Consider the following 25,214-nt stretch of genomic DNA (forward strand, 5'->3'; position numbering starts at 1 on the left):
CGCTTCGGTCTCCAGGTTGTAATCTTCGATTGACCTGGGGGCTCTACTTTGACTTTCGCCCTGCCTAAGCCTCAGTCAAAGTGGGCGCTCTGTAGATACCCGGTATCTGATGAGACTCTAACAAACACCCGATGATTATCAGACTACAACATGCTTAGGAATCGCGGCGTTTGATCGGCAGTTTGTGTACAACTTTACGTCGGAAAACTTAAATTGATTTCGAAAATATAACATTTCAAAACTTTTCAAAAGTACCTAGAGTATTTAATGCATGACGACAGGGTCGCAATGACACTAACTAGAGTCAAAATCGACACCGGACCAAAAACCGACTCAAAATTCAAATCCCGGCTCCAACAACGAGTCAAACCGAGTAAAACACAAAAAATAAAACTATTCAAAAGCTTCTATATTAAGGTTCCCCGGAATCTTACATAGTCAAGTACCAAACATGTGCATCAAAATCCTAGGATAGAACAAATCATGATTGTACTTGTGTGAAAGCGACAAGACACCTCGAAGACGTGCTACATGGCTCGCGTCTCTTTTAGCAGCCCAGGTGGCTACGTCGCTCAAAACTCACACAACCACTCATTTTCCTATAAATACCCCTCAAAGGCAACTATTTGAGGGTTACGCGAGTGTCCGCCCCCTCTTTTCTCCCTTAAAATTCTCGACTCGAGTTCCTAAGTCACAATCTGACACGTGTTTACGACCTACCGATCGTAAACACAAGCCTTACACATTGTTTGGTACCGTCATCGTGCATTAAATCACTTGACCGACCATCTCGACCACTACACCATCACTAAACTTAACAAAACACTCTTTTTACTTACTAAAACGGTTTTAAACCGAGTTTTCCGACCAAATGAGTTGATACACTTACGTCGATTTCTCGCCATAAGTGTAGCATGTAAGTATGAGGGTGTAAAAATCTTCTTTTATCATGTTTTCATTTGTTTTATGACTATAACATGCTAAATCATGCATAACATGGTCCAAAACTTGGAGAAAAAGAGCCAAAACCGGACTTTTGGTTGAGGCAGAGGCTACTTACGTAGTAGATAGGCTCGCGCCTAAAGGACCCTGCCCAGCCTTAAGTCCAATCCGTGTTTGGTCTCTTCATCTCCCTTATTTTCATATTTGTAAACGGTTTTTACCATTCAAGTATTTTCAAACCCTTTTTATTTTTACAAGTTTTAACCATAAATCATTTTTCACCCTTGGTTCTTAATACCATGACGGTTTAATCCGTGTTTCGGTGATAATATTTGGTTAATCACATTTAAAAGGTATTTTAAAGCCTTTTATTTCATTTCTTTGCATTTTGGAGGGTATTTTAAAGCCTTCCATAATTTCTTTACATTTTCAAAACAAATGTATTAATCACCAACACAAAGTCATCCTTGGTTCCATATACCATGTCGGATTTCAACCCGAGTACGATGATGAATGTCGACTAATTATATTCAAATGAACTTAAAACAATTAGTTCACAATCATTTTCAAAACTATTCAGGTCAAGCTTGCAAATTCGAACCCGACGTCGAATACCGCCAAAACAGTGACGGTTATTCAAGTCTCGTTCTTCAAATCAACATGATAGCGGCCTAAATGGTCTTTTCAAACCAAAATGGGTTCAAATACCCATTTTTCAACACGTTTTACAAAAGTTTTCTCAATGGTCAGAACATGTCATATACCGTTGACTGACCCGCGCCTAAACGGGCCACTTCTTTTTCTGTTTTCAAACCAGGGGAGACCCTCTTGCATCGCCAATAGGCTCGCGCCTCTTCTGGCTACCTGATGCAGGGTCTGTTCCCCTTCCAGCATTGGTCTAGGACGATCGTGACTCCGGCTAACCCGGATATAGGACGGATCAGACGACTAATTTGCTCATTCAAATGTCGTATTTACAAAACGCCTTACTAAGACAAATGGATCACGTCATGCACCATAAACCTAATTCGGTAAATGGATGTTTAATTTCCGTCTTGCATGCAAATCAACCATAAATCCAACTCGACATCTTATATTTGATACTTGGATTAAATCAACCGACTTAGAAAGCTCTCACATATTAGGTTTAAACTATTGGATGCGCATTCATGCATTTAAACCGTTTTATCAACTTTTGCATTCAACCAACCAAGATCGATCAGTAGAGGCCGCTACCGCGGGCGGGATTGGGTGTCTGATTAAAGGGCTTCCCAATACGTACCTTCACCTCTTACTCAGAAACTTTGGATAGTGGACGACCTTATCCAGGGCGTACGAGAGTCATTCTAGAGATAGGATGCTCAAGAGGGACGATTCCTTATCTTTAGTACCTATGTCAAACACTGCTTTGTGCTTCGTTTTACCGAGGTATAAAGTGGATTTGAATGGGTTCTAAGCATCCCACAAATGCTTGGTGGCGACTCCGAACATCTCTAATCGTTTCGAGACCCTTGCCGAGACGAAACCGACCGATCTAAAACGATCCGGTCAAAAGCATTTTTACGCCGCCGAGCGTGGCTTTCAAGATACCACTTCCAATGTCCACAGATCGGTTGGGCATACGCATGTGGGCCGGTGTCCACAGAGAGTAGTACTTGTGAATGGTGAATTTTGTGAGTTTGTGAGTTTGTTGGATGAAATGATAAGAGGATGGCATAAAGTGAGCATGGTGTTATGTGACAAGGAAATTGCGTAGTTGTATACGATAGGCCTCGTGCAATAAATGTGCTTGTATGCGATTTCCAAGGGATTAATAAAGTATCGAATGTGTATAGAATTGTATGATAAGGTATGATGACGTAAGTTCATAGCTCGATCATATCTATTATTTAGTCAAGATTAGTTGTGTGTATTCGTTGTGATATGAATTGCTTACTACGACTATGTGCAAAGGAACTTGTGTCGCTCATAGATATCGTGATGAAGCTCTATGATTCGTGACGTGCCTTGTGTGATAGAATTAGGGTCTAACGGTGATGAGCTCGAATATCTGGAACTCCGAACGTTGTTATTTGTTTTGCAGGAAAAACTCTTGATAAATTAAAACCTTGTTCCTGTTCTGTTGAACTCGGCCGAGTAGAGTTGATACTGGCCGAGTAAATAGGCACTCGACCGAATAGTCACAATGACAAATTACACTTGCTACTGATCTCTAAGTACTCGACCGAGCAGACCAAATACTCGACCTAGTAATCCATACTCGGCCAAGTAAACCCGATACTCGACCAAGTACCCTTTTATCGCAGCTCGGGTCGGGTTATTTTGAAAAACTTATAACTCCCCTTCCCTTCTTATTTCCGCCTCATAACTCCTTTTTTTCCCTCATAATTCTTCAAAACTCTTTCTTTCTCAAAACACTTGGGTGATTCTTGGTAGTGATTGCTTGTGGATTTCGTTCTTGCTTGCTCAAAACCTCAACCAAGGTAAATTATTCAATCAATTCCTTCAACTTATTATCAATTTATGGTAGAATTTGTTCTAAATTTCGAATCTTTGGCTCTTGTAATCCGAGTTTGATGCTTCTATCTTGATATTTTGGGTCTTAGTTACTCTAAAACACCTTCTATGTATACCCTTAAACGGTTTTATGCTCGAAATCGCTCATCTTATGTTACAAAATATTTTCTAGGGTTTGCCCTGAGTTTGATTTTTGGTCCCTTAGATTGCCTTAGAATGTTCCTTAAGAGTTAATTGATGATAAAAAGGTTCCTTTTGGCCAGTATGATTTATATTTTTTCAAGAAAAATCCGTCTTAAAGGTGTAGAATTTGAAAAACAGTCCGTACTATGGCAAAATTTTTGGAAATATCATTGTTGAAATTCATCTTTTTGCAGCATGCCGAAAGCAAAAGCCTCAGCTAAGAAGCGAACTCGCGCCAATGTGCAATTGGAAACGGGTCAATCTAGTCAAGAACTCGTTGTTCCTCCGGTGGAAGAATATCCATCGGTGATTTTCTCTGATTATAAGCAGCGAAATGCTTTTGTGGGCTTGATGAGTCAGACCATAAGACCGACCTAGTGTCTGAACCCCGACATCTTGGAGACTTTTGGGGTTAAAAGGGATATAGTACACATCTTTGAGATTTTGGGAATGGAGGGACTCTACCACCTACACAAGAAGTCCTACCCATACCTGACCCTGGAGTTTTTGAGCTCCTTTGTGTATGATGTAAAGAAGAAAATCGTTTCTTTCCGCCTTATGAATGAGGATCATGACTTGACCCTTGATGAGTTTGCCGGCCACCTTGGTCTATAGCCGGAACAAGAAGAGTACGTTAGTGATGTAGCGAAGAATAGTGGGGCACCCCACTACCTACCTTACCTGACGGGCCGACCTGTTCCTATGGCGAGTGCCATGTTGATCAATGACATTCAGCATGTGTCCCTCCGTATGTTTCTCAGGATGATGACTTGCCTTTTGTTCGCTAGGGAGGATGTGATTAAGCTGAATTCTCACGAGGTCATGTTGTTGATGTTTTACCTTAACCTTCGTCGGGGGAAGCCTTTTTACTATCGTGCTCCTGGGGTTGTATGCTCTAGTTTGGATCATATGGCGCGGTCTTCAAACCGTCACATTTCGTGTGGGGCTATAGTGATTCGTTTGGCTCAGAGGCTGACTGACTTTGAGGCTCCACCTCCGACGGGTACTGAGTTGTTTGAGGTCGTCCCTATGATGGATGAGAAGTATTGGTGTCAGATTAGGTGGCTTAGGAAGTTAGATGGTGGGTCGTATGCGTGGAGGGTGAGAGGATCCATGTGGATGGTGCTTCGTGCTCCTCAGCGTCTACCCGTAGTTGACCATTTGGCTAAGTATGAACCGGAGAGTGGTGAGCCTAGGCATGAGCTTCAGTTTTACTTGATCGACCCCACCATCCTCCTAGACCTACCCGAGCCTACCACAGTGACGGAGAAATAGCCAATTCCTCCCCCGCCAAGTGAGCGCCATAGAGGGAGAGCATCTAGGGTGGATGAGGTTGAGACTGAACCTTCTTTCTCTACCCCGAGCTTTTACCCATCACAGTACTCGCCCCACCCCACCGTCCACGACCCCAGGATGCAGGTTAGTGACCTGAATGAGCGGATCTCCACTACTATGATACTCCGGAACATGCATGAGATGCCCTATAACCAGGGTATAGGGACCGAGTTAGCAAAGCCCGTATGGTGGAGGGGACCCAGGAATGACACGGGAATGTTCCACAGTTACGGTGTTGACCCTAGCTTTTGGAAACCAGCAGCAGAGACTGAGTTTAGCTGCCTCGCGGGACCGTGGGGAGCCCATTATGGTAGTCAGCTAGGAGGTGGAGGCTACTCAGCTGGAGTCTTTCAGGGAGCAGGTACATCTGGAGCAGGTACATCAGGCACCGGAGATAGTGAGGATATGGAGGAGGGTGCAAATATGTGATTTCCGTTGTATTTATGGATTTGTTTCTCGGTTTGATGTTTATTTATTGCTCTTTTATCGTACTCTTTTATATTGGATGATTATAACTGGCCATAAGGCCGCTACTTGTTTTCACGTACTACGTTTGGGACTCTTAGACAGAAACTTTTAGTTAGTGTGGAGTATATGACTGTATGCAGGTAGGATCCTTTGTGTGTGTATGTTTCAACGTCGAAATTTGCATTCTGACCTCGAAAACTCGACCGAGTATATCAAATATACTCGGCCGAGTATTGCCTACTCGACCGAGTACACTATTATACCTAAAGAGGTAACTAATTTGGTACATGTATGCTTCAATACTTTGACATGTGCTAGGACTCTATGAGATACGCCTTGTTTATATGATCACGATATATGTTTGAAGTCGGTGGTGCGACGGTAATAGTTCTATGAAGTGTGGTATGTGGGCGTTAATAGTGTTCAGTGTTAATTGAAGGGCAGTGATATCACCATACTACTCACATCTCTCTATTTATGTTGTGTGTCTGGTCTCTTTGAACTGCATGAAGAAGATGGTTTTTACATACATTATGGGTGCCTTGTGATAGAATGTATGTTCCATGATAGTTATAATCTTGCATATGTATAAGTCTGATGGATGGGTAGAATGAACTTCAGTGACGAAGTTCCTTTTTAGAGGGGTATATAACATCACGATAAGAGATAAAAGTGCTAATGATTTGACAAAGTGCTTCTATGCTTCATCTTTTGTTCCATACTTCATCTTTATTTTAACTTCCAAGTTATGAGTTGCCACGAACTTAACTTATATAACTGATGCTATTTGAATTTAACTTGCTACGTAATTTATGGAGTAGTTGTACACAATAACAGTAGAGTGATGCTTTGTAGTCGTGTGTCTTATGTATTTCAAACTTTAAGTGGCGTTCCTTGTCGTGAAGCGATATGTCTTTTCTTGGGTATACTGTTGTTGCGTTTGGGAAGTATGGATTAAAATTCGTGGACGAAGTTCCTTTTTAAGGGGGGGAGACTATCATACCCGCCTTGTTTAAGGACCCCTTGACCGACCGTTTGACCAGAGAAGACTGTAGGAAGAGATAAGTGAGAGGATAAAGGACCTATGTATCTGTGTACTCAACCTATTAGGGACTACTTGACCGAGTAGTGGTAACACTCGACCGAGTAAGCCGTACTCGGCTGAGTATGAGAGTACTCGACCGAGTATAGGCGGTGTCGACGCGTTATTATAAAACGCAAGTTGGTAAATCTTATTTTATTTTCGACGGTTCCCTATCTCTCTAAACCTAACATATATCTCTCAACAATCACCCACCCCTCTATACACTCTCATCTAGCCTAGACACTAGCCCAAGAACGGGGAATGGTTTATGCGTCGAGTATTCAAGTAAGGATGTCATCGTTGTCGACTTCGGTTCGCGTCTCAATGTAAGTCGATGTCTCTTTGTTGTCTTTCAGTAGATCATTGGGGTAGCCTTGTAATGGGATGTGGTTACTAATTTTAGGATTCGTCTCAGAGTCTTGCCTGGCTAGTTATTGGATGCATTTTCATGGATTATCGATAAGGTAGGGTTTCCCTACTCGGTTTACTGTTAATTGATTTAAGATTGTATTGTGATTATCTGTTGTTCTTGGATTTGGAGTTGGGTGTTGGAGTTGTGATGATTGATGGTGATGTTCGCGAGGTGCGTCCTCGGCTGAGTGGAGTCACTTGCGGGAGTGGCTTCACGCCCTAGTTTTTCCCTCTGTGGAACCCGCCACAGGATGGGACGTGCACACTAATGGACAGGGTTATCGCTCGTTGATGAGCGGGGGCTTAGGTGGGTACGGCTGCGGTCCCCCACTGGCAGGACTACATACTTTAGTGTGTAGTCAGTTATGTGTTGAGATTGGGAGGTTGGGGTGGATGATGACCAACTATTTATCTTATCGTACTTTGTCTTAATTTTGTTATGCAGTAAACTGACCCCGTGTTGTGTTTTCAAAATTGTGATGATCCATTCGGGGATGGTGATGATGTGACCATTATTTGAGCATATTTAGTCCCCGAATTAGCCTTGTTCCTATGCTTTTTAGTGCATATTTGGGTCATTTATTGTCTTTAGTCCTTTAAATTGCATATTCTTTGAGGTTTTGTTCCCTTGGTAGGAAAGGAGTGCAAACCTTGCATTTTCATGGCAAAATGGAGCTAAATTGATCGAATTCAATGACCAAGCATCAAAAAGAAGACAAGACTAGAAGGCCTTTGTACATATTATAGTAGATGGGCAATGATGAGAAAAGATCCTTGCATCTCCGATGAAATCCTCAAGGATTGTATGAAGAAAAAGGAAGAAAAGAAGAAAGGAAGAAGCTGACTCAGAATCCGAGCGGATTGCCCTCTGGACGCCCGTCCAAGACAAGGAATCCGAGCGTCTTCCTCAAAGGGACGCTCGTCCAAAACCGCCACAATCCGCCCGTCCACCCAACGAATCCGCTCGTCCAAAAGCCAGACAATCCGCTCGTCCCGTGCCCTGGACGCTCGGATTGTGTTACAGCTATTCCGTTTTCTTCTTGTTCTATGAAGGATGCGCATATCTCTGGAAAGACTAGCAAAAAGGAGACTCGCATATTTTTCCGAGAGGAGCGATACCTCAAGGACTTAATCGTCATTTAAGCCCTTAGTAAACCCTAATTTGTGTACCTAATCCCCACTATAAATACCTCATTAGTCTAATTAGATTATCATGTTCTTCTTATCAATATTTAGTGTAGTTTATATCATTCTAATCTCTCTTTAATCTTGTAATCAACTTTTAATCAAGTCTTAATACAAATCTCATTTCCTTAATCTCTCTTTTGTTCATCTTTCATTTTGGGTAATTGAAGATTATTTGGGTTATTATTGGGAGATTGACAACCTTCCAATCAATCATAAAGTACTTTTATTATTCTTTGCTTTATTATTAGAATCATTATTAGGTATAATTCTCTTAATCCCTTTTTAATTATTGTTAATCATCTTCATTTATTCATCATGTTTTACTTTGTTGGTATGATTGACAACCTTGCTAGCATGTTCAACATGATAATGAGTAAGTAGTTTCCTTAACTAGGGTTAATGTGTAATTAGGGGAAACCAACATGGGGGATGATTCATGCTTAATTTAATATGTTTTCATAGTTTATTTGCTTGCTTGTTGTGATCTCAACTTATGAACATGTTATGTTTGATGAAATGCGAGCCTATGAATCCTTGCATTTTTTACCCATCACCTACCTTTTCAATGAGACTTGTAAGACATAAACAACCTCGAGTCTCATTAGACCATGCATATAGTTGAGTAGGGAAGATTAAGTCGACTTGTAGGTGTTGTACAATCTAATCGATTCGGCTCCGGGACCCAAACTTTCCTAGGATTGTAAGACATAAACCAACTTGATCCATCACAACAATAATTGCTTGCTTATAATTTGAGAATATGTTTGTATGATCAATTCCCATGAATCCCCTACGACCCCATGACACCCTAGTGCCTTTTATCAATTGTTTACACCCCTTTTTAATCATCTTGCTTGTTTACTTTCATTGCTATTTAGTTTAGTGATCTTCTATTCAAACCCCAAATTGTGACACCTCTAGACACCGCTACTTGCAATTAAAAATCTCACTTTAATACCCGTCCCTTGGGATCTGACCTTTACTTGCCTCTTTAGTAATAGTAGAGTTGTTTGTGGAGTTATAAATATTGTTTTGGTCTAGGTGCTCCTAACGACAAGTACCGAAAACTAAACCTCCAAGTGAGTACGACCAGGTGAGCAGTTGGTTTAGCAGGTACAGTTGGTCTTATTGCTTGCGGGCTTAGAAGGGAATCGAGTCACCACGCTACCGGAGTATATGTCATCCACACTCACGCTTAGCGGCCTTTATAGTTATCCACGTTGTACCTTACCATGCTATTTTACGTTGTAAAGACTTAAACTATTTAGTAAATGTTCTTTTATTTCTTATTTGATCTACTACCTCAGGCAACCGAGATGGTAACGCCTTCATACACTAGGGTGGTCCTTGGTGTACGAGGGTGTTACATATACAACTTAGAACATGACACTGACTCTCCCGAAGGTATAAACACATTATCTTTCACCAGTTCATATTCTCCCAAACCCATAGCTAAGGCATAACTCCTAGACACAAAAGAGTGGGTTGCCCCCGAATCAAACAGAACAAAAGATGGCGTACTATGAACAAGAAAGGTACCGGTAACAAGGTGCATCATTCTCTGCCTCCTTCTTGCCCATCATAAAGAGCTTCTCACTGCTTTTCTGACCACCACCCTGGACCGTAGTAGTCGAAGTAGTCGGCTTGACTGGCGAGTTCTGCGTCACACTGTTGTTTGGATGATGATAGGACCCTCCATTGTTGCGGTTGTAGCCGCCATTTTTGTTGTTCTGCCCTCCGCGATTACCCCATAACTCAGATGGCCTGTTTCTAGCAAAGCTTTGACTTGGAGCCTGCGAAAAGTTTCCCTGATATATCCTTGGAAAACCTCCTCCTCCTCTAGCACTGGTATACTCATGCGTCTTATGACCCACTCCGCCACGGTTGAAGCAGGTAAGGTTGGAGTTATCACTAGTACTCGTGTTGCCTCCTCTCCCCCAAGCTTGCGATCCCCCTGCATAACTAGATCCCCCAGAAAAGGTCCTAGCCTGATTGTGATTTCCTTTCTTGTGTCCTGACAGGTTGCCACCCTCACTCTCCGCCTTATTTTTCTCAGCATTCCTTTCCATAGCCTCCTTGTCTAAGTCCACTAACCTCTCACCGTGCCTTCTCGTGCATATACCTCTTTCAGGTCTGTGAGTACCCTAGCTGGTAGTCTATCCATGATCTTCGGTGCCAACCCCTTTTCAAAGCGAAGAGCAAAATTCCCTTGACCCATCTGCATATCCTATGCATATCGTGACAACTTTATAAACCAATGATAGTACTCTGTAACGGTCATACTATCAGCTATGGTGAAGGAATTGAACTCAGCCCTCAGCTTGTGACGGATGTGCTCCGGCACAAAGTGTTCCCTCATCGCACTCTTGAAACCTGCCCAAAGAATAGCATCCTGCCCCAAGTCTCTGTACTGTGCCCTAGTATCCTCCCTCACATTCTGCCACCACACTCAAGCCTCATCCCTCAGGTAGAACACAGCCTGATCTACCATCATATTTGCCGGACACTTCACAACCTCTAGCAAACTCTCCATCTCACGGTGCCAATTATCAAGCAGCTTTGGCTCACCGGTGCCCTCATAAGTAGAGGGGTGGAAGCGAGAAATGATGATACTCAGATGAGATGCATCAACATGCTTCTCACTTCCCTTACCCACGTTCTTGAGTGCCTCCATAACGTTTAGTGATTACAACGTCTCAAAGAAATACCAAAAACGAATGTGTATAAATCTCAATACATCAAAATCCGAAACATCTAAACTCGTAACAGTGGAAGCTAGACTCAAAATGATGACATCTCATCTCATCCCCGCAGCTAAAGACAACCATCACAGCCTGTCACAATCTTCTCACCATCCCCGAATGTATCACCACAGTTTTACAAAACAATAACGGGGTCAGTTCACTGAATAATTAAGATAAGCAATATACAAGAACAACCACAACAACAACAACTATAGAACCATTCTCCAATTCCAATCATGCCTCATATCCGACTACACACTTAAGTGTGTAGTCTTGCAAGATTACCTACCGCAACAGATAATCCAACGAGCATCGCAACGAGCAACAAACCCATGTCCACTAATGTCAACATCCCTCTTTATGACAGGAACCACAAGGGGCGAATCAAGGGCGTGAAGCCATTCCCGAAAATGACTCCACTCAGCCGACGACACGCCTCACCAACATAGCCAATCCACCACAATTCCAAAAATCAAGAAAGACAAGCCAACAACGATACTAATCATGCCAATACAATTATAATCATCTTAAATCAATTTAACATACAACTGAGTAGGGAAACCCTACCTTAGCACTGATCCGAAAACGAGTCTACGGCGGAAGCTAGAAACTCTCTTCTACAAATCCTTCACCTAAGAACAATCACAACAATCTATTCACAACATGCAATCACCCTTTTTCCCCAATTCCAATACTAGGGTAAATCCCTAAAAGACAAATCTAACAAAAGATATAGGACTAGTGACTTACCGACGCAATTGACGCGAGATAGATGAACAAAGACTAATGAACGATCAAAGGTCTTGGGAGTGATTAGATATGATTAAAGAATGTAGAAATGGTTAGGTTTTTTGTGAAATGAAAAGTAAAACTGTTAAACATGATTTATAACTTTAATCACCCTTAACCAAACCGCGGAAATAATTCCCGTCAGACAGGATACTCGGTCGAGTACCAAGAGTACTCGGCCGAGTATTACTATACTCGGCCGAGTGTTCCTGGACAATAGCCTGACCAGAAAACACACGACACATTACTAGGCCGAGTTAGCCCTATTTAGCCGAGTAACAGGACTTCAGAAAACAGTGGTATTACAACCTTAGTTGGGATCCCTTCCTTACTCTTATAACGCCATACAGAGCAACGCAGACAATTTAATAATTTCTCATAATCTTTACGGTACAATATGCAGTCATTGGGACAAGCATGTATTTTCTCATATTTCATGCCCAATTCTCTAATCATTTTTTTAGCCTCATATGTCCGACTCGGAAGAACAATACCGTCAGGAAGCATGTCACATAATAAAGCTAGAAGATCGGTAAAACTCTTATCACTCCACCCATTTGACCGCTTCAAGTTATATAACTCTACCACCGCGGACAATTTGGTATACTTCTTACAACCAGTAAATAAAGGCATTTCACATTGACTCAACTGTTAGGTTTATTTACCTCTTATTAGACTCCTCTAATAGTAAACTAATTAACTTCTTAATTATTTGTTCTTTAGATCTAGTGCATGCATAACAAAATAAAAGATTTATAAGAAAAACAATGTCCCTTACATTGTTATTTTCGGATTTATGGGCACAAGTAAAGTCTCCTACCTTCACTTGTTCTTGAGCTATAATGAGTATTAGGATGATCCTCCAAAATCCCAATGTAGAGATCCTCCTCTTGATTGCACCCAAGATTTAACTCTTATCACTACTAAATAATATTTGCTAGATATTTATATAGTAATCTACCTTAAAATTGATTACTAATACTCATATATTACATTAATAATATTAGTAATGTTGTTGAACAATTTAGATTGAATCTTCTCCAATTTTAGAGAAATATAAACTATAAATGTGAGAGGAAAGTTTTTGCATGTAAAGAGATGAATGAATGGAGAAGTGTAAGAGTGTAAATGAAAGAGCCAAAACTACTCCTAATAGAGTAGTATGGCCAGCTCACTTGAGGCCAACGAAGGCATCTTCCTTTTTCTTTTTGCTCTTATCAATATGTAGGTATGTAAGAATAGGTAGATTAGGTTTGATTAATTTATTCTTATCACATAAAATAAATCACTCACTAATGCCTACTACCCACAATATTTCGGTCCATGTGTATAAAATGAACTACCATTTTATTTTGTCAATTTGTTACTTGTCACACAATATGTCACATGTAGTATGTTACATGTTATTAATTAATTTAATGCATATTTAACAAATAAATATCATTTTATACATTAATTAAATTACATACAACAAATTGACTAGTGATACTTGATCACATAAATAAAATGGGTCATATAATTATAATTCACAACATCTTGTAATTATAATTAACCATTCATTCTTATCTCTATTGTTTCTCAAACAATAAACAATTTTAGTAATAAAATATTTCAATTACTAAAATAAATCTTACTTTAATCCCATTACAATAAGATATGAATGTTCCCTCTCACAAATGGATTGTTCAATTTTAAGGAATTGATTAACTCGTATCGTCATACAATTAACCAACTTTACTGATAAGGGCATCATCCTTTAGGTGTGACCTTAAGGGATCAACTGACCACCACCGTCCCACGACAGTAACGTCAAACTCTAGCAAGCCAATCGTTACCGATTAATGTTGATCAGTTGACTATATAAATGAATCATCCCTTACGTATTCTTAATATGGGATTTAAACATGTGATCGCACTATTGTTGAGGACACAATCTCCAACAATCTCCCACTTGTCTGAGACAAGTGTGCGTCACCAATTCTCTTGTCCTATTACAATCTCCCACTCTATGCAAGGTGTCTCACAGGTCGTACTTGCATTTGATCATATCTTGAGTGGTTTCCTCGATCTGGAGTGTAATTGCCTGACCGGAATTATCTACCGTAGATACCTTCCGAGCGTGGCCACGCATTTCCAGTTCACTACTCCTCGAGTGGCCTTGAGATTTCAAACGACCCTGACAAGGGGGTGGACAATTACTATCGCACTATTCCCTTCGTTTAGCCACAGTTCATCGTAGCCCAAAATATACCCATTTGACCTCATTTACGACAGTCGTAGAGCATAAATCAAAGCTAATCAGAAATTTGTGCCAACTTGGGCGAATAGTCTCTAGTTAAAAGAATTGACTCATAAGAATACTATAGCAGCTCTTGCCACGACCAGGCTTTATGAATTACCAGAACTCTATAAGCGGTCACTGCCCAACAGAGTGTCCCATACAAATCTGCCTATGTGTGATCGACTAGTCATCCCGTATGACTCTATGGCACTTGAACTTGCCATCAATCGCATCACACTCTAGTCACTTCGAGACGTCACCTCATATAAGCAACTAGGGGCGAATACTATGTCAATCCAGTTCACTTTAATGGGGTTCAATTTGTCTCTACAACCCATTTGGATTTAACAAAGTAATAGGTGAGTTTAATAAAACTCAAATGATAAATGCGATTATCATATATGAATAGTCAATAAACTATTACTACTTCATATCTCATAATCTATAGTGTACCTTTTACACTAGTTAAAATTCAATAAAAGCTTGGCAAGTGGATATACCCTATATCCAAACATTCCAACTTTATCAATTGTTATTTCCTTCTTTTCAATGTTATATCTAATAACATGAATTTATCTAAGTATATGTCTAGTCTTCTTACAAGACTTGGGCTCTTTAACTTGAAAGATGCTCCCACTGTTATCGCATAACTTGTGATAAAGTCATTTGTAGAGGAATCTACTTCTCATTCCCTACGTTGACCATTTTATCACAATTTACTTAGATTCCTTTTGTAGAATTTGCAATGCGCGAAACTAAAACACTTTTCTAGTCTCTTACTCCTAAGTCAATAAGACATCCTAGGATTTCAACAAATTCTTTTCGGTTTGGAAACTAAAATTTGTGCAACCCTTCAACACATAACTTAGTTTATCACCCAAACATATGAACGAATCCTTAATTCTTCTCAAGAATCTCAAGGATGTTCTTTAAGGCTTTCATAAGCCATATCATGGGAATTATCTTATTATTGACTTATTATGCTCTTAGCATATGTTACATCATGGCATGTGCGTCTGTTGGAATACATGATCATTCTAATGGCGGAAACATTAGAAATCGATTCCATGTAATCAACAACTTAATAGGTTCAGTGAACGACTATGACTCCATCATAGTAATTCCACTTTCATCAACATGAATGACCTATTCAACCTTGTTGATGTTAAACAGATATGAAAGATCTTATCATCATAAGGCTCTCAATTCTATACCAATATTCTGTCACATAGATTCAGAAATTTAGAATACATCGCACCTTTTCCTAGTCTCCCAATCACTCTTTCACAGAAGAGAGCATTGGGACATTATTCTCCATAAGACATGCAAAAATAATTCTGGCTCCCACTTAACTTCATGTATAAACATGATTCTTCAATCGTGTGAATGATACCATTCTCAATTATCACATGAACGAAAAGTATAATCCTTTAATGCTTGCTTAAGACCATTCTAGGATCACTTAAGAAGGCTATGCATAATATATTAGGATTCTTAGATCTTTATCTAGGTTTTTGTGTTCCAAACACATCCTTCTCTAAATTCCCATTTTAGAAAAGCGAATTTTTAATATCATTTGCCATTCTTCATCAAAATGAAATGTGGCGATTCCTAACATAATTTATCTTGATTAACATCTTCATGTAAATCTATGCACACAGTTACTCTAAAGCTCTATTTACTTTTAAGGAGACCCTCGCCTTAAAATAAATCTACTCTTGAGTAACAATCTTAGGATTGTAATGCTATGGCTCATTTGTAACAAGGTCGATTTGGGACAAGGTCATAATACCATTACTTTCGCAAAGCAACATTTTAACAACAGGACATGAGTGTTAAACTCCCACTGAGCTATACTCCCACTCTATCTTTATAGATTATAGTCCCATTACTTTCACAAAGTAACACACTAACTATAAGACTTGTTTGTTAGTTACAATCTACTCCCACTCTATCTCTTAGAAATACACCTATCTTCTTAAGAGATAGCTTTGTGAGTAACAAACATATATGGTGAAGTAATTGGAAGTTCGTCTAGATTGACGTGTTAGCACATAAAAATAGCATCTCTATCATGGCAGTTTGATTCATGTCATATGCGTGTCTGATCCATGTGATTTGTTAAATAGACTCTCTATTTCAGATATCTCATGGTTGACCATCCGTTTAGAATTACATGTCCGTTTTGGATTGCAAATTCCCAAAATTGAGTTTAATAACTCAAATCGACTCATATTAGTTTGATCTTATGGGTAGTGACACTAGGTCATAATCCATAGTTTAATAAATCAAATTCATTACTTAGTTCTTTGCCACTACGATCGGATCGTAATGCTTTAGTTCTTTGTTCAATTGGTTCTCTACATCATTTAGAAATTCCTTAAGTTTCTCAAATGCTTCTCTTTATATTTGATGAAGTAGATATACCCATATCTACTTAAATCATTTGGTAAAAGTGACAAAGTGGTCATAAATTTCCCTTGCAGTGATGCTCGTTAGAACACATACATCGGCATGTATTAGTCCCAACAAATCACTTGCTCGTGTCCCTTTACCACTAAAGGGAGTACAAATCATTTTGCGAAGGAGACAAGATTTGCATATTCCATATGATTGAAAATCAAATGGTTCATTAAATCTAGTCGACACTAGCTTTCAATGCGTTTCTCATTTATGTGACCTAATCGAAAAAGCCAAATGTACAAATCATTTGGATCACTAGTTATGAGTCTTTTGGTTTGTATGTTATAGATATCTTTAGTTGAGTTGGAAGTGTCTAAAACATGAATACCATTAAGAGAATTGACTTGGCTCCCAGCCATGTCAATTTTCAAACAAAATACAACGATTGTTTTTTATGGTGAAATATGAATCCTTCCATGTCTAACATGAAATAATGTTTTAGATAAAATGGGTACATAATCACCATTATGTAAATTAGAACTCAAAGATATTAGTTAAAACAAGTACATAAGTCCCTCTTGAAGTGGCTGCTACCCTAAATCCATTTCCTTGTCAGAGATCTATATCACTCTTGTTTAGCTTTTCCACAGTTCAAAGCCTCTGTATACAATTACAAAGGTTAAAACCACAACTGGTATCCCATACCCATGTTGAGGTGGATGTATAATTTATATCAATAACAACGATTTTGGAAGAAATAGTACCAAGTGGAGTGACAAGTCCAGCTTTGATATCTCCCAAATAATTTGGGCAATTCCGTTTCCAATGGCCCATAATATTACAATAATGACTTTCCTAATAGGATTGGGCACCCTTCTTGGTCTTGGTTATGGTAGTCTCGTTATCCACTTCCAATTCATTATCAGGTTTGGGTTTCTCACCCAGCTTTGCCTTTCCTATAATAATACCATTACTCCTTTTAGTTGCAAGAACATTCTTGCTAGAACTCCCACTGAATTTGATATTTCTCCTTGCTTTATCAAATAAGGATACCTTGGCATTTGTAAGATTTTCCTCATATGATTCTCTTACCAAGGATGTGGTGGGCATGAGTATGGGAGTGGAGGTGTAGAAGTTGTAAAGTAGCAAAGATTTCCATCCTGACCAATTCCAATGCGTAATTCTCTAATCGTATCATTGTCATACTCGGAGCATTTTTTATCTAATCATTGGAGCTATGAATTAATGGTGATTGGTGTAAGAGTATTAGATGAATCCATTGCGTATAAATAACTACAAAAACGGAAATGAAGGAAATAATAAACATCTATCGTTTTAATAATACTTGTAAACAAGTATTGCATTTATATAGTGACCTCTACCCAACTATTATAAATGATTCCGAGATCCAAATTCATATTAACTCGGGCATGGTGAGCCAATTCATCCCTTAGCAATATAACTCGGTGGATTAACCCTTAATCGATTCTACTTCTAGAACTCTCGGTCGATAAAAATTACTTTAATATTTATCTTTAGCCCGGAACACATGCGACTACGGTCACGAATACTTCCGTTGAGCTCAATCCAAATTTCGATGTAATAACATTTTATTACCCACTTACCCAACATAACAAGTTTAGCACCCCGGTGAGCCGAGCCTACTTCCTCATGAAATTGGGACTCATGGTTTCTACTATTTGGTAAGGCTAATTCTCAGTTATTATTTAGTGAGAGGTCTTGTCAATTTATTATCTATCACGTTTTAAGTGAACTAAAGCGGTGAACTACGATAAATATAATTGACACGATCGATGACTCGATATGATATGCATGTGTTGTTATGGCGATTTGGCAATGCATGTAACATATTAAAAGAAATGCAAAGCAATAATAATAAATTCCTAGTATGGCCTTCCTAAAATATAAAATCAAATAATCTATTACATATTCGGAAACCAACTTCATTGGTCCCTTGAATCTTCCAGTGGCACGCCTCCCAAGAACACCGTCTTCGTCAGAACGCCTTTCCGAATGGCACCGTCTTGAAGAAACTCCATAATTACAAATAATAATAAAAATACAAAGTTATTCCTATTATACATTTGTAATATGAAAAACTAGTAAAAATAAAAGTGACACGAGATCACATTAAATTACAACGGAATCAATATTCCCTTTCATTACGGGTAATATCGATTAAAACTAAGGTCATACTACGATAAAATTACATAATTCAAAATTATATAAATAAAAGACATTCAACAATTAAAATATGCAGCATTATAATATATATCTATCATGCCAAATTATGTGCCAAATCGCCCTATTTAACTTATATCGATTATATAACCCGTTTTTATGGAAATGCGTGATCGTAACTTCTTAAAATCACAAATTAACACTTAAATCACATTTAAGCTCAAGTTAATTATCCTAACACTCTTAGGACTCAAAAATTAGTCATCACTCAATTTTTGACAATAATTCAACTTGATTTAATTTTTATGCTCATTTTTTACCTTAAAATCATAACATTTATGAAATAAATCCAAATTAAATTACAATTATTTCAAAATTTGAATTTTAAATTTTTGAACATTCTGGAATAATTCCATGAGACTCATAATGTCAAAAATCATGGTTAAAATTTTCGAATTAATTTCGAGAAAATATAGTTGCAATTTATCGGTTTTATCTCATAAAACATCTTAAGTATCCAAAACTTAATCCAATCAATTTTACAACTTTAGATCTGATAAGTGGGATTTTTATGCAACCTAAAATAATTTTCTCATGCCATGTAATTCGTTTTAGCTATTTTTGCTAAAATAGTCACTATTTATGCCATTTTTACACTAAAAATTCATAAATCATGCAAAATGAAATCATTTCATCTAAAAATTTACATACACTGTGTAAATCATGCATGTGACAACATATTAAAGTTTCATGGCCTGGTTCAAAGTTTAACTATTTTAACCATTTTACCTCTTTTAATCCATTTTTATATCATAAAAATCATAAATCATGCAATATTAATCAAATTAATACGAGATTTTACACACAACTTGTACAATATGTATGTGAAGTCATATAAAATTTTCAAGGTCAGAGAGTAAGTTTAACCATTTTTAGTCATTTAACCTCCATTTATACCATTTTTATCACATAAAAATCATAAATCATGAAATATTAATCACATTAATAAGATATTTTACATGCAATACATAAAATATTCATGTGAGGTCATACTAAAATATCACGGCTTATAGTGAAGGTTAACTTATTTTAGTGAATAAAAGTTCATTTTACTCATAAAAATGTAATAAAATCACTAAAAATTATTAAAATGAGAAATAAATTTTCATAAATCATAAAAATAACCTAAAAACATTTTAGGACTATAATATATAACATGCATCATGATTTCGTGACTTACTCTTATAAATCACAAATTTTTAGTTTTATATGTTAACATTTTAACTAGGAAAAACAATAACCGATTATGCATGCAACATCCTATGCTCCGATACCAATTTTTAGGTTTATTTATCTCTTATTATACTCCTCTAATAGTGAACTAATTAACTTCTTAATTATTTGTTCTTTAGATCTAGTGCATGCATAACAAAATAAAAGATTTATAAGAAAAACAATGTCCCATACATTGTTATTTTCGGATTTATGGGCATAAGTAAGGTCTCCTACCTTCACTTGTTCTTGAACTATAATGAGTATTAGGATGATCCTCCAAAATCCCAATGTAGAGATCCTCCTTTTGATTGCACCCAAGATTTAACCCTTATCACTACTAAATAATATTTGCTAGATATTTATATAGTAATCTACCTTAAAATTGATTACTAATACTCATATATTACATTAATAATATTAGTAATATTGTTGAACAATTTAGATTGAATCATCTCAAATTTTAGAGAAATATAAACTATAAATGTGAGAGGAAAGTTTTTGCATGTAAAGAGATGAATGAATGGAGAAGTGTAAGAGTGTAAATGAAAAAGCCAAAACTACTCCTAATAGAGTAGTATGGCCGGCTCACTTGAGGCCAAGGAAGGCATCTTCCTTTTTCTTTTTGCTCTTATCAATATGTAGGTATGTAAGAATAGGTAGAGTAGGTTTGATTAAATTATTCTTATCACATAAAATAAATCACCCACTAATGCCTACTACCCACAATATTTCGGTCCATGTGTATAAAATGAACTACCATTTTATTTTGTCAATTTGTTACTTGTCACACAATATGTCACATGTAGTATGTTACATGTTATTAATTAATTTAATGCATATTTATCAAATAAATATCATTTTATACATTAATTAAATTACATACAATAAATTGACTAGTAATACTGATGTGGGTGATGTCGTCACTCATCCAATCAAACACATTTATAATACTCAACATACAACTAGCTAGTGGTAAGTCGAGGTCGATCCATGGGACGGTGGTTACTCAAATTATTCAATCTAATTATGGTTATGCTTGGGGTTGTCACAATTATAATGGGTTGATGATTCTAATCTAATAAAGGCAATAAACAAGCAACAAAAGGAAAGATGTAAACAATGGATTAAAAAGCACTAGGATATCATGGGGTCATAGGGGAAGCATGGGAATTGATCATACAAACATGTTCTCAAATTATAAGCAAGCAATTATTGTTGTGATGGATTGAGTTGGGTTATATCTTACAATCCTAGGAAAGTTTGGGTCCCAGAGCCGAATCGATTAGATTGTACAACACCTACAAGTCGACTTAATTTTCCCTACTCAACAACATGCATGGTCTAATGAGACTCGAGTTGGTTTATGTCTTACAAGTCTCATTGAAAAGATAAGAGATGGTAGTAAATGCAAGGATTCATAGGCTTAGCATTTCATCAAACATAACATGTGCATGAGTTGAGATCAAAACAAGCAAGCAAATATACCATGAAAGCATATTAATTTAAGCATGAATCATTCCCCATGTTGGTTTCCCCTAATTACCCATTAATCCTAGCTAAGTAACTACTCACTCATGATCAAGTTTAACATGTTAATAAGGTTGTCAATCATACTAACAAAGCTAAACATGATGAACAAGTAAGAAATATTAACAATAAGTAAAACAAGGATTAAGAGAATTATACCTATGGAGATTCCAAAATAATAATGCAAAGAATAATAGAAGAACTTGATGATTGATGGAAGGTTGTCAATCTCCCAATAAACCCAATAATCTTCTAATTACCCAATAATAAACTTGAATTACTCAATAATAAACTTGAACAATGATTAAAGGAAAGATTAATGTATAATTTGTGGAAAGATTAAATGATAATCTATTCTAATCTACTACTAATCTAATCTAAGGAAGGATTGATTTAACCTAATGAAAACTTGATTCTAATCTAATAAAACTTGATGGTTTGATTATTACAAATGGGGTATTTATAGTGGAAATTAGGTGGATGCATTAGGGTTAACTAAGGGCTAAACTAGTAATTACACTTTTGAGTTTAGAGCAGGGAGGAGCCGGTATTTTTCGGAGGAAGGGAGTCTTTCTTGAAAGCTTAAAGAACGAATTTGCGCTGGACTGGAATCCGGGCGGATTGGTGTCGGGACGGGCGGATTGTAGCAAGGGAATCCGAGCGGATTTGGAGCAAGACGCTCGGATTATAGCAAGGGAGGAATCCGAGCGGATTTGGAGCAATCCGAGCGGATTTGGGACAATCCGAGCGTCTTCAGCGCGGGACGCGCGGATTCCTGTACAGCTTCTTTGTTTGAGCTCGGATTGTAAAACGGACGTCATTTTCTCATCCGGACTCCTATTGGAGTGATTCAAAAGCCTAGATCGCTTGTTTTTTCGACGTCGTTCCATATAGCATATTTTCAGAGCCAAAGGAGCAACTCTTGGTTTGCGTTCTGAGCAATTTTCTTCATGAATGGCTTCCTTGCTTTTCCTCCTTGCTTTAAACCTTATGACCCTTCTATATAATCTTTATTCTTACGTCATTGGTCATCATTCTTGCCTCCTCTTCATACTAGTCCATCTAATATCATCAATAAGCTTCCAAATATGCACGAAAGACGAGAATTTCCGCCTTATTATCTCCTTTTCTACAAAACATATGAAATGCGATAGAAAAGCAAATAGGAAGGTTTTGACGGATAAAATGGCCATAGAATGTTATAATAGTATGCAAAATAGGCTCAATTAGGGGACTAAATGTGCGCAAATAATGGTCACATCAGATACTTGATCACATAAATAAAATGGGTCATATAATTATAATTCACAACATCTTATAATTATAATTAATCATTCATTCTTATCTCTATTGTTTCTCAAACAATAAACAATTTTAGTAATAAAATATTTCAATTACTAAAATAAATCTTACTTTAATCCCATTGCAATAAGATATGAATGTTCCCTCTCACAAATGGATTGTTCAATTTTAAGGAATTGATTAACTCGTATCGTCATACAATTAACCAACTTTACTGATAAGGGCATCATCCTTTAGGTGTGACCTTAAGGGATCAACTGACCACCACCGTCCCACGACAGTAACGTCAAACTCTAGCAAGCCAATCGTTACAGATTAATGTTGATCAGTTGACTATATAAATGAATCATCCCTTACGTATTCTTAATATGAGATTTAAACATGTGATCGCACTATTGTTGAGGACACATTCTCCAACATTAACTTCTCAATTAAATCATTAGCATTTATTTTCCCATCACCGGTAGCTTCAAAATCATCGAATCCATCATCTTCAGCAAACTTCTCATTTAAAACAATTTCAGGTGTAGGTAAATGATTGTTTACATACACATCATATCCCATATTCCCTATATCTAAACTAGCAACTTCAGGTGTATGATTATTTACCTCTACATCAGATTCTCCATCCTCATCCGCTAATTCTCCATGAAAAATCAAACGCCTATAATCTCTACTGAAGCTATTCTTTTGTAAGTGTATTTTGACACCTGTGATAGGCAAAATCCTAATACTGCCACATCTATTACAAGGGCAGGGGATTGATAAGTGGAGATGAAAATTTTCACTAAGGAAATTGTAAAATTCAGCGATTCCATCATTATAAATGGGATCGCCAATTTCGCTATCAACCATCCAAGTACGACCCATATATAAACTAGTAGCTATGAAAATTAGATTACCTTTTTTAAGCTATAAAGATTAATGACGGTGACGACGACAAAGATGACTTGTTCACCATCAGTCATTCTATTATTAATATCTTTCAAATTTCATTTATTTTTAGAGTTGCATAATCTAACACGGTTCTTATAGAACCGTTGTAATTATATTATTAATATCTTCCAATTTCCATTTATTTTTAGAGGTGTTTATACTCTAACACGGTTCTTATGAGAACCGTTGCCATTATATTATTAATACTCCTTTTATCTTTCAATTTTCATTTATTATTAGAGTTGTTTATAAACTTTCTTTATAAACTCATTACTAAAGTATGAAAATGTTTATTTGATTGTTTAATTTTTGATTGAATAATTATATGTTATTGTAATTAATGTAACCGAAATCATTATTATTGTTTCATTCATTTGTCTGTTCGCAAGTTATTTAAAATCTATGTTACTAAGCATTTGCATGTAATTAAGAGTGGAACTATATAATAAAATGAGTATATCATATAATGGCAAAAAAAAAATAGTACAACAAGGAAAAAAAGGAAACACAATAAATAAATAAATAAATAACCACAAAAACAAACAGCTTGCTAAGTAAATTAATTAAGCACCCTAACAGGAGTTTGAGTAGGGGGTGGGTAATTAGGATAAACTCGATTATAAATCAAGCTTACTACATCGGCATCAAGACGGTGATCAAAATAAGGCACTTCTTCGTCTTCCCACGATTTCGGTACATTAATAATACTGTACCGAAAAAAACCTTTTCAGCAGATGAGCATCCTCAGGAGTGGCAACCCATAAGTAAGGCCAGCGTGTACCTAACGATCCTTAGGGTCGTCGGCATAAAAGTCATGTTTTCCCATTTGATGGTCACGTGATGCATACCTTGCAACGAGTTTTTTTGCCTGGCGAAAATCGTCAAGACCATCCCCTCGATCAAAACATATCGAAGAAACCCACGACTCGAAATCCAAGCCGGGTGAATTGCCCTAGCATTTGAAAACCCATTCTCAATAAGGATGTCCCTCAACGGGGTAACGCACTTAGAAGCTGGCTTCCCAGCAGTATCGCGTGTGACTGGGAGATTGTGAATTATGCACGTAATCGGATTGATATAGCAGGTTACCGATTGTTGAGGACGTGCGACTGCGGATGATAAAGACGACAACATTTTAATTATGATATGTATGTATATGTATATTATTTAAAAAGTGGAGTAGATAGGTTAGTAATAATAAAGGGATTCTTATTATTACTGCAAATGTGATTCTATTTATAGTATAGAGCTATAATTAATTACATTAATTTCATTCATACGTTACATTCAAATTTGTATTAATTGTGCATGCATGCATGAGCTGAATAATGGTCAAACAACCAATAATAATAGGGCATGCATTGTTAAAATCAGAAACTTTTCAGTTTTCACAGTGGATCTGTGTTTACAACGGTTTTAAGAAAACCCGTTGTTTATTGGTGTAATATGACACCGACTTTAAAATAACCATTGTTGATCTATGTAATATGATAACGGCTTCACAAAGAACCGTCATCATTTTGTGTTGTACATAGGGTCAAACAATCAATACTCTAACTTTGAATCATAAAAAGCAAAAATTACAGGGCATGCATTAGTCAAAACACAAACATTAGAAAATCACAAA

The sequence above is a fragment of the Silene latifolia genome, chromosome 1, assembly GCF_048544455.1.
Source record: "Silene latifolia isolate original U9 population chromosome 1, ASM4854445v1, whole genome shotgun sequence".
In the NCBI taxonomy this organism is placed as follows: domain Eukaryota; kingdom Viridiplantae; phylum Streptophyta; class Magnoliopsida; order Caryophyllales; family Caryophyllaceae; genus Silene; species Silene latifolia.